The following is a 14,469-nucleotide window of genomic DNA, read 5'->3' on the forward strand; positions in this document are numbered from 1 at the left end:
CATACACAAAACACCACCACACAAGCTAAATTCTCCTCGCACACACACATCACAGCAACAAAACACACTGACACACACCACAGCCCAACCCAAAACCCTTAACACACACACACACACACACACACACACACACACACACACACACACACACACACTTACCTGAATCCATAACCACAGCAAAATCTCAGAAGCACAAAATTCTGCCGGTAATCGAAGTTTTGAATTTCACACTTCTGAGCTTTCGCTGTTCTCAGGATTCCACTTTATGGGCTTCAAATACTGAATTTTGATATTTCAGTATTTCGAGCTTCTAAAGTGAATCCACAGAGAGACACAAAGTTGTAAAGGACCAGGATTTGCAAGCATAAGCTAGAGAAATATTGAAGAAAGAAACCCAGACAATTCAAGTAGTAATAAGAGCAGTAGGACTAACAAAATAATTTACAAGCATACTTAAGTACGGTACCAATACATATAACCCCATATGAACTGCAGAAGGAAGCCATTCTAGATACAGTGCAGGAGTTGAGAGGAGCACTCTTGGCAAGCATCAGAGATGGAAGCAACTCTACTTTCATGAACTTTAATTGGACTCTGACTGAAGAATGGGGTCCTTTCCTGTGACAGCATTAGAAACCCAAAGCTTTTAAAGAAATATAAAAAGGGGGACTAGGTCAATAATGAAAATGTTAGAGGGGATAACCTAGGATAGCGCCTATGGTGGCTCCAACGAAATGAGATGAAAAGGCGATGATGTGGTTTGATGCCATTTATGCTTTGTGATCCATTATAGAGGTAAGAAGAGTACTGGGAGATGGACGAGAATCTGAGGTTAAATAGATTGTTGTGAAAGACAGAGTTAAATGATTTGGAGCTATCAAAGAAGATATTGGTCATCAAGTCAGTATTATCTCTACTTTTGCGGATGTTGTCAATAAAAAGACAAAAGTTCAGTATGTGAGCTATTGTTAATAAAAGTCTCTGTTGGATAAGAGATATAATAACATTTTCAAGGATATATTGAAGTAGTTGTGTTAATATATTATTCTATAGTCTTAGAGAAATGAGATAAGATCACTATAAGCCTGAAATTTCTTATCTCGTTAGAGGTACTCCTTTTATGGAATGGTAGGGTGAAACTTAGTTTCCAGCAGCAATGAAATTAAGATTCCTGTAAGGATCTGGTAATTAGTATAAAGCTAGCATGATATACACTATGGCATTATCAGCTTGTTTAAGGAACTCAGATGGTAAGTTAGGGGGCTAATGTGATGGACTTGAGATTAGAAAGATGGGATCTAATTTTGGAGGTGGGGTCATAATGGGTGGTGTATTGACCTCAGGTATAAAGTGATTTATAGATAGGATGGGTCTGTTTAACATTTGTGTTACAAAGGAATGTAGCAGCATTTATAAAGTAGCTGCTAAAGGTACAGGCAATATCATAGTCAGAAGTTTTGGAGTGAGTTTGATGTGATTGATTTGCCTGGTTTTAGGAGGTAGGATAAATCTGTTGAGAATTTCTTATACTATTTGGAGCACAGATTTTACTGATTGGTGAAGTAGTTCTCTTTTTTATATCAGAAACTGGGGGTTTTGGTTCTGTTTCTAAGGCTGTGCTAGGCTTGAGGGAAGAAAATGTTTTATGTCTCTTCCATCCGGTCCAAGCCCTGACTCTTCGTCTCATAATTTATTTTGTATCTAGGGTTAGCTAAGGGGCTTGTTCAGTTTGACTCATTTACTTCTGATAGGGGCATGGGAATGTAATATATTTAGGAATGTTTGGTTAAAGTGTTAAACTGCATCATCCAGAGGAAGGTGTTTGAGGATGAAGCAGTTGTAGAACCTGAGTACATCAGTAACTATATATTTATTATTTGTTTTTTTGGTTAAGATTCTGAATATTTATTTATTTATTTATTTATTTATTTATTTATTTATTCATTCATTCATTTGTCTTTGTTTACCAGGAAAATCTGACTGGGTAATACCCATTTTCAGCGGAGGTCCAGGGAGGAAAGCTCCATTTGTTTACACTGCATTATACTTAGTTCCAGATAAACACAGATTAGTTACATTTCTATTTGCATTTATACACAAATAGTAGCTGCATGTATGCATTCTAAGATTTTACAGAGGTGGAAGCTACTAAAGAGAAAGCTCACATGAAATGTAGTGGATTGTACAGGGAGCAGTTATGTATACAAATTGTTTTGTCATTTCAGTGAAAGGTTCAGAGTGTTCTGTTAAAGGCAAGTATTTGGAGGGTATCATATGATGAGCACAAAGACATAACCTGGTGCTGAGCATGTGCAGGACAAGGATTGGTTCAGATGTTGTTTAAGCAGCAATTTAACTATTGAGTTTGTCAGAGAGTTTTATTTGTGTGGGGATACTATTCCAGAGTTTAGCAATGTATTGGGAGTAAAGCAAGTCTCTTGCAACATTATTTGACTTATTTGCGAGCAGTAAGAATTTGTTACTAGAATGAAGGTCTCTTGCTGGACAGCAGGCCAGTAGTAAGTTTTGTAGTGTAAGGAATTTTTTTGCACGATGAGTGAATTTGTGTGCTGTAGTTCGTTGTGGATATGTTATGTAGTTGTGCAGTTCAAGCTAGTTTAATTGCTTTACGTTATGACAATGGTGGATCCTATGAGGGAGACTGGTGGCAAATGTAACTATTTTATTGTAGCAGGAGGCAAGTTTCTTTCTTTGAATATTGTTTAAGTTTGTTAGGATAGGAGAGACATATAAGAGGTTTGTTGCTATTTAAGAGCTTGTTACCTTCCAGATAGCTAAGTAGCCATGACAAGAAGTATTGTGAAAGTCCTATTAAGGAGAGTTGAATGAGCAGTTGCTGGTGTAAGACAGTATCAAATGCTTTTAACAAGTGTAAGAACATGGTGGATACAGACCGTTGTTTCTATTTTAGCTTGTATATATATATATATATATATATATATATATATATATATATATATATATACATATATATTGTTTTCATTATAATTTCAGTAATGTATATAATATAGTGGTGCTGGACTATTGTTTTGGTGTGTTACATGTTGGTACAGTCCGAGCACACAGTGGGCCTACATGCACCGGAAGCTTGCTGGGGTGTATATATATATATATATATATATATATATATATATATATATATATATATATATATATAAATGATATGATATATTATATGAAATATAATAAATTATAAGGTATATGAAATAAATTACATGATGCAAGTTTTATAAAACAAGGATGAGCGTAGATGGCATAAGTGGGATAAATCAAAACTTAGGAGTCTGGTAAAATGGCACTCTGTGCTATATTGGTGGGATTGTTAGCGAAGATCAGGATGATAGTTGGTTAAAGGTATAAAGGAAGCAGTAAGATTAGTATGAGGATGAGGGCGTCTGAAGAGAAGTATTCAAGATACTGGATTTATAGGAATTCCAGTTGATGTTGGTATCTCCTAATATAACTGCTTCACAGAGATTTTTTTATTAACCCAGGATAGGATGCCTTCCATTATTTCAGTATTACTATGAGGTCATGGTGGGATGTGTGATGCAATTATGCATATTGACTCATGGCTACTTAATTGCAGCATAGAAATTAGTGTTTCCATACAATTAAAGTATGGAATATCTCTGTGATAGGGTCTCAGCTGGAAATTGTTGATATAGTGGATGGACACACCTCCTCCTTTTTTGCAGAGTCTGTCAAGATGAATAATACTGTAGCCTAGTGGGGTCATTTCTTTGGTTTGAGCCATGTTTCTGTTAATAGTAGAATAAAATCTATGCAGAGCTTTGTAGGATCCATGCTTGTATCAAAGAAAAATTCTTACCAATGTTACAAACATTAAGGTTGAAAAGTTTGAGATAGTTTGCTGTATGTTTTTTTGATGATGAGTTGTGGTATTGTTAAGCTGGAGAAGTTTATGGCCAAGTAAGTGATAGCTGGTTTTGGTCCTGGGTAAGGGCCAAAGTCTCAGCTGCTTTGGAGTAGGCTGAGATATAGTAAAAGGTCAAACGATTAAAAGAGATTGTTTATGTTTTGCAAAACAGGAAGAGGGGAGAAAGCTGCAATATTGATTTGACAGGTGGTAATAAGGTGATGAAAGTGCCACTAATGAGATTTGGAGAAATGAATAAGAATGGAGTTGTGAGTGGTTGTTGAATATGTTGGGAAAAATAGTGGTAGGTGAAAAATATTGATAGTTGGTTGAAGAGAATAGTTGCTGTAAGGCAGAGCATCATGTTGAAAATATAAGGGATTAGTTTAGTGGGTTTTGTGGGCTAAAGCTCAGAAAGGTAGAGATTTTGGTTATTTGGAGCAGACTGTTAACAATGTTCTTTCTAAGTAAAGTTTTAATGGTGTCTAGACATAGTGATCACATGAAGTAAGAGAGTAACTATAAGTGGTATTAGTAATAGCAGACCAGGGCTGTAGAGAGAAAACACTTAAAAGGTAAGGTATTAACCAAGCAAAGTCAAGATGGAAAGTTTAATTGATAATGGTACTGGCAGGCCATGGAGAAGGTAATGTGCAAGAGTGAAGGAGACTAAGTGGAGCAAAAGTAAGTATCAATGGCGACTTTGTTGGTTGGATAAGGTTGGGAGAAAGGCAAAGCTTCCTCTAAGGGAAGGTAAAAATAGGAATGAGAAGTTGTGAAATTGCTCAGAAAGTGTAAGTTAGTAGCAGGAGGAGTGAAAGGGAATGCAGATGGCATTAATATTGACATGCAGACATAGTGGAAAAGTGTTAAGTTTTAAGACGAAGGAGAAATGATTTTTATAGAAAGGTAAAAGTGGAAATGAGATGTCATGCAATGGTAGAAGTCAGGTTTTCTGCAAGGATCTTTGCTCTAAGATGCTAGGTAAATGTGTGTTTTTGGAGTTAAAGGAAAACAAGTCAGCTGTGTAATTGTAGGAGACAGGTGTGCTTGGTAATAAACCTGCAGTTGAAAGATTAGAATTTTGGCAGATGATGTTCTGAGTGACATGTAGAGATGTTTGATTGTTGGTACAATGTTACTAAGGTGACTAGGTGGGTGAAGAGGGGGTGGAGAGGAGATAGAATGAGTTACATGTTCAAGGGGAAGGCTGGTGAATTGAGAGTGGGAAGAGAAAAAGGGGGACAGAGATCCTCACATAAGCACAAGGTAATCAATTTGACCATGCTTAGATCAAGACTGTGCAGACAGCCATTTCTCTTATACAGACAAAAAACTGTAACTAGCTCAGATGGGCTATTTTTGAAGTGTAACTAGCATTAGATTTTGTTATTCAGTTTGTTCCTATGAATCCTATCTTGTAAGGATTGGAGATGTATCAGGACTTCAAAGGCTGGACAAATAGTAATGAAAATTACCTTGTTAGCCTAGCACTGCCATGGACATCTTAAAAACAGCATCTGGCATGTTCATTTTGTTCATGTGATTATTATATAAAGAATAAAAAAGAGAGAGCAGCACGGCTAAAACAGGTAATATAAGCAGGTACAATATTTAATAAGTAAGTGCTTTCACGTCTTGATGGACGCTTCCTCAGACTTTAATATAATGTAACTCAAAAGGAATGCAATATATATATGCAGTAATAGAATCAATTAATTATAGAAGTCTTGTTTCTTTCTGTTTGAATTAGTAAGATTAATAATATCTCTTTCACAAACCCTCTCAAATGCTTCTATTAAGGGATGTAACACCGTAGAGTAAGTAGAGGGTTTTCTAAAACCAACAGCTTCATTGGTATTATTGCTATATAGTAATTTAAGCATTAGATTTCTACAAAACTTTTTAATGTCAATAATGTTATCTACATTGTCACTATTCAATGAGGGAATACATGACAAACCTTTGTTGAGTAAGGAGTTTTCATTTTTAGACAGGGCATAGTTTGAAATATTATGTATTAGCCCAGATGTAGTCTCATCTAGGCCTTCTTGTTCTGCATTTTGTGGTCCTGATTCTCTTCTGAATCCTTCCTTCTTTTTCTTCCCCTGCTCTGCAAGTGCATCTGCTGATTTCTTTGTTGTTTTATAGGTAGTAGAAAAACCAGGAAAACTGATATGTCCTTCTCTTTCTCTGGTTCTCTCACCTTCTTCCTCACATCCGGTCCAAGCACATCATTTACTGAAGTGGTGGGGGCCTCTAAAGTAATGTTCGTTATGCCCACTGATGTAGAGACATTATTCAATTGGCCAATAATGGCAGTTCTCACGGTCTGGTGGTTTACCAAGGTGGTTCTCAGCCAAGCAAACACTTCCCCTTTCTTGAAGTCAGCAAAGTCTCTATGTAGCTTCTTCTTTTTCTGTAGAAGAAGCATCTGCTCAAAGGCAGAAACTTGTGTGATTAAGTGCTCAATTAATACATTGAGCCTAACAAGCAGCATTGATGCATTCAATCACTCCTGTAGGCTGGTTATTTTAATTTTAAGCTGACCTTCAAGATTATTATAGTGTTCGATTAAAAGTCTTATGTATCCATAACTCATCTCTATATTCAATTTCTGCCATTTAAACAATAGTTCTGGAAATGTAGTCCCATAGGTGGGCATTTTCAATACACTTAGCCCTCTCAGCACTATTTTAACATTCAGACAGGCTTCCATATGTCTCCGTTGCCATTGGAGACGTTTCAGTTGGAAAATTTTACTCTCAATATCACGTTTAAGGAATAAAGCATTTTCAGGTTCATTTACTTAATTTCCTTCATGGACATCATCACTCTCTATATAGTTCATTAACGGATTCAGATCAACATATAGTAGCTTTTGTAAAGATTCACTTTTACCTGCTACTTCTTTACGAACAGGATTATACTCAAGTTGAACTGCCTGTTCATTCGCCATGTCTCACCAGCCCAGAGAACCACAAATGCACAAAATATATACAAAGGATGGTGTATGAAGCTCCTCTTAATAAAACAGTAAATATTCAAAGAATAAAAAAGAGAGAGCACCATGGCAAAAGCAGGTAATATAAGCAGGTACAATATTTAATAAGTAAGCACTTTCACGTCTCGATGGATGCTTCCTCAGACTTTAATACAATGTAACTCAAAAGGAATGCAATATATATATATATATATATATATATATATATATATATATATATGCAGTAATGGATTCAATTAAGAATACATCATCTCTAAAAGAGGCAAAAGCCTAATTTAGTCAACATTGAGAGAAAAAGAGAATAACATCTCTTATACATATATGATTCTATTTAAATAACCATTCCAATATTAAAAAATGTATATATAAAAAGCTATAAACATTTATATGAAACATACATATGTATAAAAAACACACATAAAAACATGAAAAAACTACGCACAAAAATATATGAAGAAATATAAAAAACAACTTTTCATAATACATACCGTATTAAATATCCAATAAACATTTGAATCAATTCATGAAGACAGCACCTTAAAATTGTCAATGCGTTATTGGATATTTAATATGGTTGCCAACTGGCTCACTGATAGAACCCACACTGTAAAAGTTGCAGACACCAAATCTGGCTTCAAACCAGTGACAAGTGGAGTACCACAGGGTTCAGTCCTGGGACCTCTCCTGTTTGGTATCTACTTCTCTGAAGTACAGGCTAACACAGAAGGCCTCTGGCTAATGAAGTTCGTAGGTGACTGCAAACTAGGAGCTATAGTCGAGTCCCCAAATGATGTAAACATCCTACAGAGGGGCCTCACTGAGACAGATACCTGGTGTCAGAGCCATGGCCTCAAGCTCAATGCCAAAAAGTGCATTGTTATCCCCTTTGGTAAAAACTCTGTACCCATGAACTACCTCATAGGCAGCAGTCTTCTTAACACTGAATGTGTGATAAGAGACCTTGGGATCCAGGTGGACAGTAGTTTCTCCTCTGATAATCACATTGCCACAGTAGTCAGGAAATCCTTCTATATGGCACACCTCATCACAAAAGGGTTCTCATCCAGGAAAAAAGAGGTCATTGTTCCCCTCTACTCGACACTCATTAGACCAGTTATAGAGTACAACACCCCTTTTGGAATGTACCTCACAAAACATCTGCAGCAGCTGGAAAGGCCACAGAAGTACCTCACAAAGAGAATTACTGGCCTCAAACATATGCCCTACACTGATCGTCTCAAAAAACTACAGCTTTACTCTGTAGCATATCTCCTACTCCGAGGTGATCTCTGCCTAACATATAAAGCTATGTCAAACCCATGCAATCCCAAATAAAACCAAGACCCAATCCTCTAAAGGCAGGTGTCCTGTCTGGTGGACCCCAGCCATAAACAAACTATACAATAGAAGGAGGAAGCTACTACATGATAGAGCAAAATCCCAAAAAGGGAAGGCATCTTTGATCAGTATTAGCAAAAAACTACGGGCACTCATAAAATCGTCTAAGGCCAGCTTCGAGAGAACAATTGCACAGGACACTAAGGATAATCACAAGGCTTTCTTTAGTTATGTTAGGAACCTGGGTGGGAATTCTCAGATATGCTCACAATTAGTCCAAAATGACAAAAAATACACTGAACCCACAGACATTGCCAATAACCTAGCTGACAGGTTCATCGCAAACTTCTCCCCCCCCACCAAAAGGGCAAATATCTATCCCAGCAGAGTGCTGCCCCCCTGACATATTAGATGCTCAGGTAAGAGCCGCCCTCTCCAAAGCAAAAGACACAGCATTAATGGGACCAGACAGTGTCCTGGGCTGCGTCCTACATGAACTCCAAGAAGAGCTAAACCCAAACATAAAACTACTGTTCAATCTCAGCCTTACTACAGGATATGTACCCAAAGAGTGGCATACAGCAACAGTGATCCCTCTCCTCAAAGGTGGTGCCTCAATGGATCCTGGAAACTATCACCCCATAAGCCTGACTAGCTTGGTCTGCAAAGCTATGGAAAGGATCATCATGGACCTCATAAATAAAGATATTGGGGACCTACAGACACTGGATCCTACCCAGTTTGGCTTTGTTAAGGGCAGATCCTGCCTCTTAAACCTGGTCGATTTCTTTGAAACAGCCGCCAAGGCCATTGACGAGGGGAAGGTGGTTCACACAGCCTACCTGGACCTCGCAAAAGCCTTCGATACAATACCCCACTCGGGCATTATAGATAAGCTCACCAGTTTAAATATAAACCCCTATGTCACTAGATGGGTTGCAAACTGGCTCAAGGACAGAACCCACATGGTTAGAATTGCTGGAGCCATATCAGACTCCAAACCTGTTACAAGTGGCGTCCCACAAGGCTCAGTCCTGGGACCTCTCTTGTTTGGTATATATTTCTCGGAGGTACAAGCCAACACGGAAGGACTGTGGCTGACCAAGTTCGCAGATGACTGCAAACTGGGTGCCATAATCGACTCTCCAGCCGACACAAGCATCCTACAAAAGGGCCTCATAGAAACAGACAACTGTTGCCAGAGCCATGGCCTCAAGCTAAATGCCAAAAAGTGTATAGTCATCCCCTTTGGCAAAAACAAAGTGCCCACAAATTACCACATAGGTGGTAATCCATTAAGTACGGAAGAAGTAATTAGGGACCTGGGGACCCAAGTTGATAGTAATCTCTCATTTGAAAACCACGTGGCCAAAGTGGTTAGAAAAACATTTTATATAGCCCACCTAATAATGAAGGGATTCACATCTAGATCAGGGGAGGTCATCGTGCCTTTTTACTCATCCCTCATCAGGCCCATAATTGAGTACAATGCCCCTTTTGGGATGTACCTTACCAGACACCTGCAGCAACTGGAAAGACCCCAAACGTACCTCACCAAGAGGATCAAAGGGCTCAAACAGATGCCATATGCTGCCCGGTTAAAGAAACTCCAGCTCTACTCAGTGGCATACCGCCTGCTCAGAGGTGATCTGTGCCTGACGTATAAAGCCATGTCCAACCCGGAATTAATGGACATGCTGCACCTCAGAAAATCCAAATCCCATCGAGCTACGTGCTCAAGAGACTTGAACCTCAGCACTGAAATAAATAGGACATGCTGGAGGGACAGATTCATAACCCAGAGGCTCCCTTCACTCTGGAATAAAATCCCAGTCCAGGTTAGGCAGAGTCCCTCATTGACTCTCTTCAAGAGGAATCTTGATGAGTGGATGGAAGATCGTAGGTTTACCCCGGGTATCACTTCTGTGTCACTGTTAGACAGAGGCACAGTATACTAACCTCGTAAAAGGTCATAGCAAAATTAATTTAAAATGGGTGGCGAAAGCCAAACACACTCTGGCTAGGCTTATAAATGCCCTAGGGCAGATAGCCTAGTATGAACCTATGAACCTAAACCCAGAGCTGTTGGACATGCTACACCTAAAGAAATCCCAATCCCTCCGAGCTACATGCTCTAGGGACCTAAACCTTGTCACCACAATAAACAGGACTTGATGGAGGAATAGATTCCTGTCCCAGAGACTTCCCATACTCTGGAACAGGCTACCCATCTATGTCAAGCAAAGTTCCTCATTAACACTCTTCAAGAAAAATCTTGATGAGTGGATGGGAAATAGGAAATACACCCCAGGGATCACTTCTGTGGCTCTGCTCAACAGGGGCACAGGAAATTAATTTTCTTGGGTTGGTGTAAGCCAGGGAACTTTGTTGGCTAGGCTTACGCAGGCCCTTGCGCCAATAGCCTAGTACCTACCTATGAACCTATGAACCTATGATATCTGAACTTGTGTGCCTCTGTTATTTTAATTTATAACTAATGTTAAGCTATTTAAGCCATCTTAATCATGCAGTGGCTTTATTTTATTAATTATACTGAATATATTAATGTTTTTTTTTTCATTTTAATTTAACATGTCTTCAGTGCTACTGAATTATATATAAAATAGTGTGCTTATCATTTTAAATGCCTTGAAAGCTTAAAAGCTCCGCTGTACCTGTGACCCAAGTTTTTACATCATGTCTGGGCTGTTTACTTTGTTTTGAGCTATTCACACATTCATGAGTGATTAAAGGCTTTCTAGTGAAGGGAAATGATGGGAATTCACCCAGGGGACCAGCAACAAGTGTTCCAGCTCATGATCTCAGCAGGAAGCTGAAAATCAAGTTAGTGAACCTTTTGGAAGGTTTTAAATGGGTCATGAACTTTTGAGTGCCTGTAGCAGCTTTCCCATCACCCAAACAGCCTACAAGTATGCTAATTATCTCTTTGTTACCTTAAAAAGTGTTATTTTAAAACTTAATCAGTGCATTCATTTTTAGATGCATTTTTCATTTCCTTATCATTGGCGGTACACAGCATTTTCCAGCACACTTCAAATATAGCTATTTTATTTTAAAATAAATGTTCAGTGTTATTTTCCTTCTAATACCATATTAGCTAGATTCCTTGTCTTGCCATTGTGTTTATTCTTTTTTTTTTTGTTATTAATCAAGGTAGTTTTGATGAGTTAGTTGATATTTAACAGCAAATTAGTTGTGTTTTTGTAGAGACCATCCCCCGGATTCAATAAATTAATTTCTCCATGTAGGAACAGTATAGCCACTCCTGCAAGTAATATGGCCGCTAAGCGATCCAGTAAACTACTGTTTTGATGTGCACAAGCCTGCCTACACTATTCCTGCACGGACACCACTGCATAATGCTAACTACAAAATTTGCTGGTGAAAACCATGCAAATTAGGTGAATTAGTGATTCCGCAAGCAGGCAGGCATCCATGCAAGAACAGTGTTAGTTGCAGAAATGTATTTGACTACTACCTAAATAAATTTTCTGCAAAAATGAAAATGAAGGCATGACAGCTCAAAAAAAAAAAAGCATGTATTAAGCATAGGGCAGCGGCACACAAATGGGATTGTGCTGAAAATAAAAAAAAATGTGAAAACTCAATTTTAAGGGAAAGCTGCATTTTTCCATTATAGTCTATGGCATGCAGAATCAAAACCATACCAAGGAACAGTGGTTGTTAAGGGGAAAGGGTCAAGGGTAGTGCAGTAACTATGAGCTAAACAGCGGGGTATGCAAATGAAGGGAAATTTACTGAATCACATAAATCTTCTAAGTGCCAAACTGCACCTAACCATGTAGGTGCTATAACATGATCATGTAAGCAGGAGGAGCAACAGACATGACAAGGGGGTGTGTCATACATTGTGTAAGCACATTGTGGCCCTATGGCCCTCAGATAAGCTTAGCTAATCACAGCTAAGCAAGGGTGTGTGTCTGAGGCTGTTTTGACTTATTCCATGAAATGAAGAGCGTGTTCACCTCCAGAGAGGGCCATTTCTTCTTGTTTACATTACCTAAATGGGTTTGCGTGGTGCACACCAGGTCTAAAACAAGCAAAAATAAAACGTGAAAATAGAAGGACTGTTTGCATTTGGGCACTGGGTTTGAATGGTGCACTTCAGGGTTTAAAAGGGGAGGAAATAGGAAGGGAAAAAAGTTACAAAAAAGGAAAATAGAAGAATAAAAGCAATCAAGTACAAATTGCATAGCTAGCAGGTGGAATGCATTATAGTCAGCCAATCATAGAGACAGCATCTGCAGCACAACAGCATAAACTATGCAAACACCTTACAGTCTGCTTTTTCCCACAAACTCTGCACCATTGGTGTACACATGCGGGGAATTTTTAACTAGAAAAATGTTAAGGGCTGCCATTGCTTTGATCCATCAGTATCTGCTAGAGGTTGAGGGCGGTAAGGAGGATAATGCTGACAACTGCCACAGACCGAGGAGGAGGAGAAGGGTGTTCAGACTCAGGGTAACTTACAAGGGGCTACATAATCTGGAGATAGTAGAGTGCTACAGGGTGGGCAGAGACATACTTCAGCAAATCACCAAGCTATGCTGGCCTCAACTCATACCTAGAGCCAACAGAGGGGAACCCATCCCAGTGGATACCAAAGCATGTGTAGCCTTAAGTATTCTAGCTACAGGTACTTTCTAAATACCTACTGAGGACATCATGGGGGTCTCACAGGCATCTGCATCCAGGGTACTCCACCAGATCCAGGTCGCCATGCTACCACATGCCAGTGAGCACATTTATTTCCCCAACACCCATGAGGAGAGGGCAGCAATATGCGTCTCTTCTACCATGTAGCAAAATACCCGGAGGTACTGGGTCCAATAGACTGCACTCATATCCATATCAAAGCACCACCTGATGAACAGGGTAAGGTCTACATAAATTGCAAGGGACTCCCATCCATCAACTGCCAGGTCATGTGCAATGCCCAGGGCATTATCATGAATGTGTGTGCTGGCAGCCCTGGAAGCTATCATGACTCACACATCTGGCATTTAACACAGCTGTTTAATAAAAAAATTTCCAACTACAAGAACGTCAATACTTTATTAACAGTGACTACACCTGTAGTATAGTGAATAAAAAAGAAAATAAGGTTAGATATCTAACTACTTATAATACTAAGACTAGGGAAGTAATCAAAATTATTGAGAATAATTTGAATATTTTGATGGCTAAGACAGAACTACGTCAAATACTTCATAATAAGCCAGATTTTACATATAGGAATTTAAAGAACTTAAAAATGCAATTGTGTTATAAAAATTTTAGGCATCAGAAGCGAGCTCAGAAAATATATACAACAGGCACACACCCATGTTTGAACTGCAGCTACTGTACTGATATTTTTATAAAGGACAACGATATGTACATCCATCCAGTTTCAAATAAAAAAAAAAATTAAATGTACAGCAACATGCAATATTACATATTTAAAATATCTTGCTGCCTGCGTAAAATGCCCTTCATTTATGTTGGGGAAAGTACAAGGAAACTAAAGGAAAGAATAATAGAACATAAGTCAGAGATACATAGACAAATACAGCAGAATGTGTTAAGCAAGCATATTTTGGAGAAAGGTACTGAGCACACCTTCAAATTTAGGGTGATGGAAACCGTGTATAAGCAAGTAAGAGGAGGTGATGTTAATAACCTTCTGGAGAATAAAGAATATGCATGGATCTTAAGACTGCAAGCAGATGTATTACCAGGGTTGAATAACATGGTTAGTATTAGGCCAGTTTTAGCAACTAGACAAATGCAATTGCACTAGGAATTTAAATGTGTGTATATACATATATATGTATTTTTTGTATATGTGCAAATAATTTGAACATATAAAACATTTTTCTAATAAATATTTTATTAGACTGACAGTTTTATTAAGTATATGGCTCTAATATGTATTTATAAATTGAGCTGAAAGTTTGTCTGAGTACTTTTTAAGGAAGATTTTTAAGGAAGTGCTGTATCTCTAAGCTAAAATGTTAATTGCATTATTTTAGAGATGATGTGATTAGCTGGCTGTGCTCACATGATTCTAGTCTTGTTTTACAAAAACTGAAATAATGTTACAGACTGTATAACGCACTTAAGAAGGATTTATATCTGAAAGCTTTGCTGTAATAAAGTGCTGACGTTCTTGGAGTTGGAATTTTTCTTGTCACAGCTG

The sequence above is a fragment of the Protopterus annectens genome, chromosome 7.part0 (assembly GCF_019279795.1).
Source record: "Protopterus annectens isolate FY-2018-M chromosome 7.part0, PAN1.0, whole genome shotgun sequence".
In the NCBI taxonomy this organism is placed as follows: Eukaryota; Metazoa; Chordata; order Ceratodontiformes; family Protopteridae; genus Protopterus; species Protopterus annectens.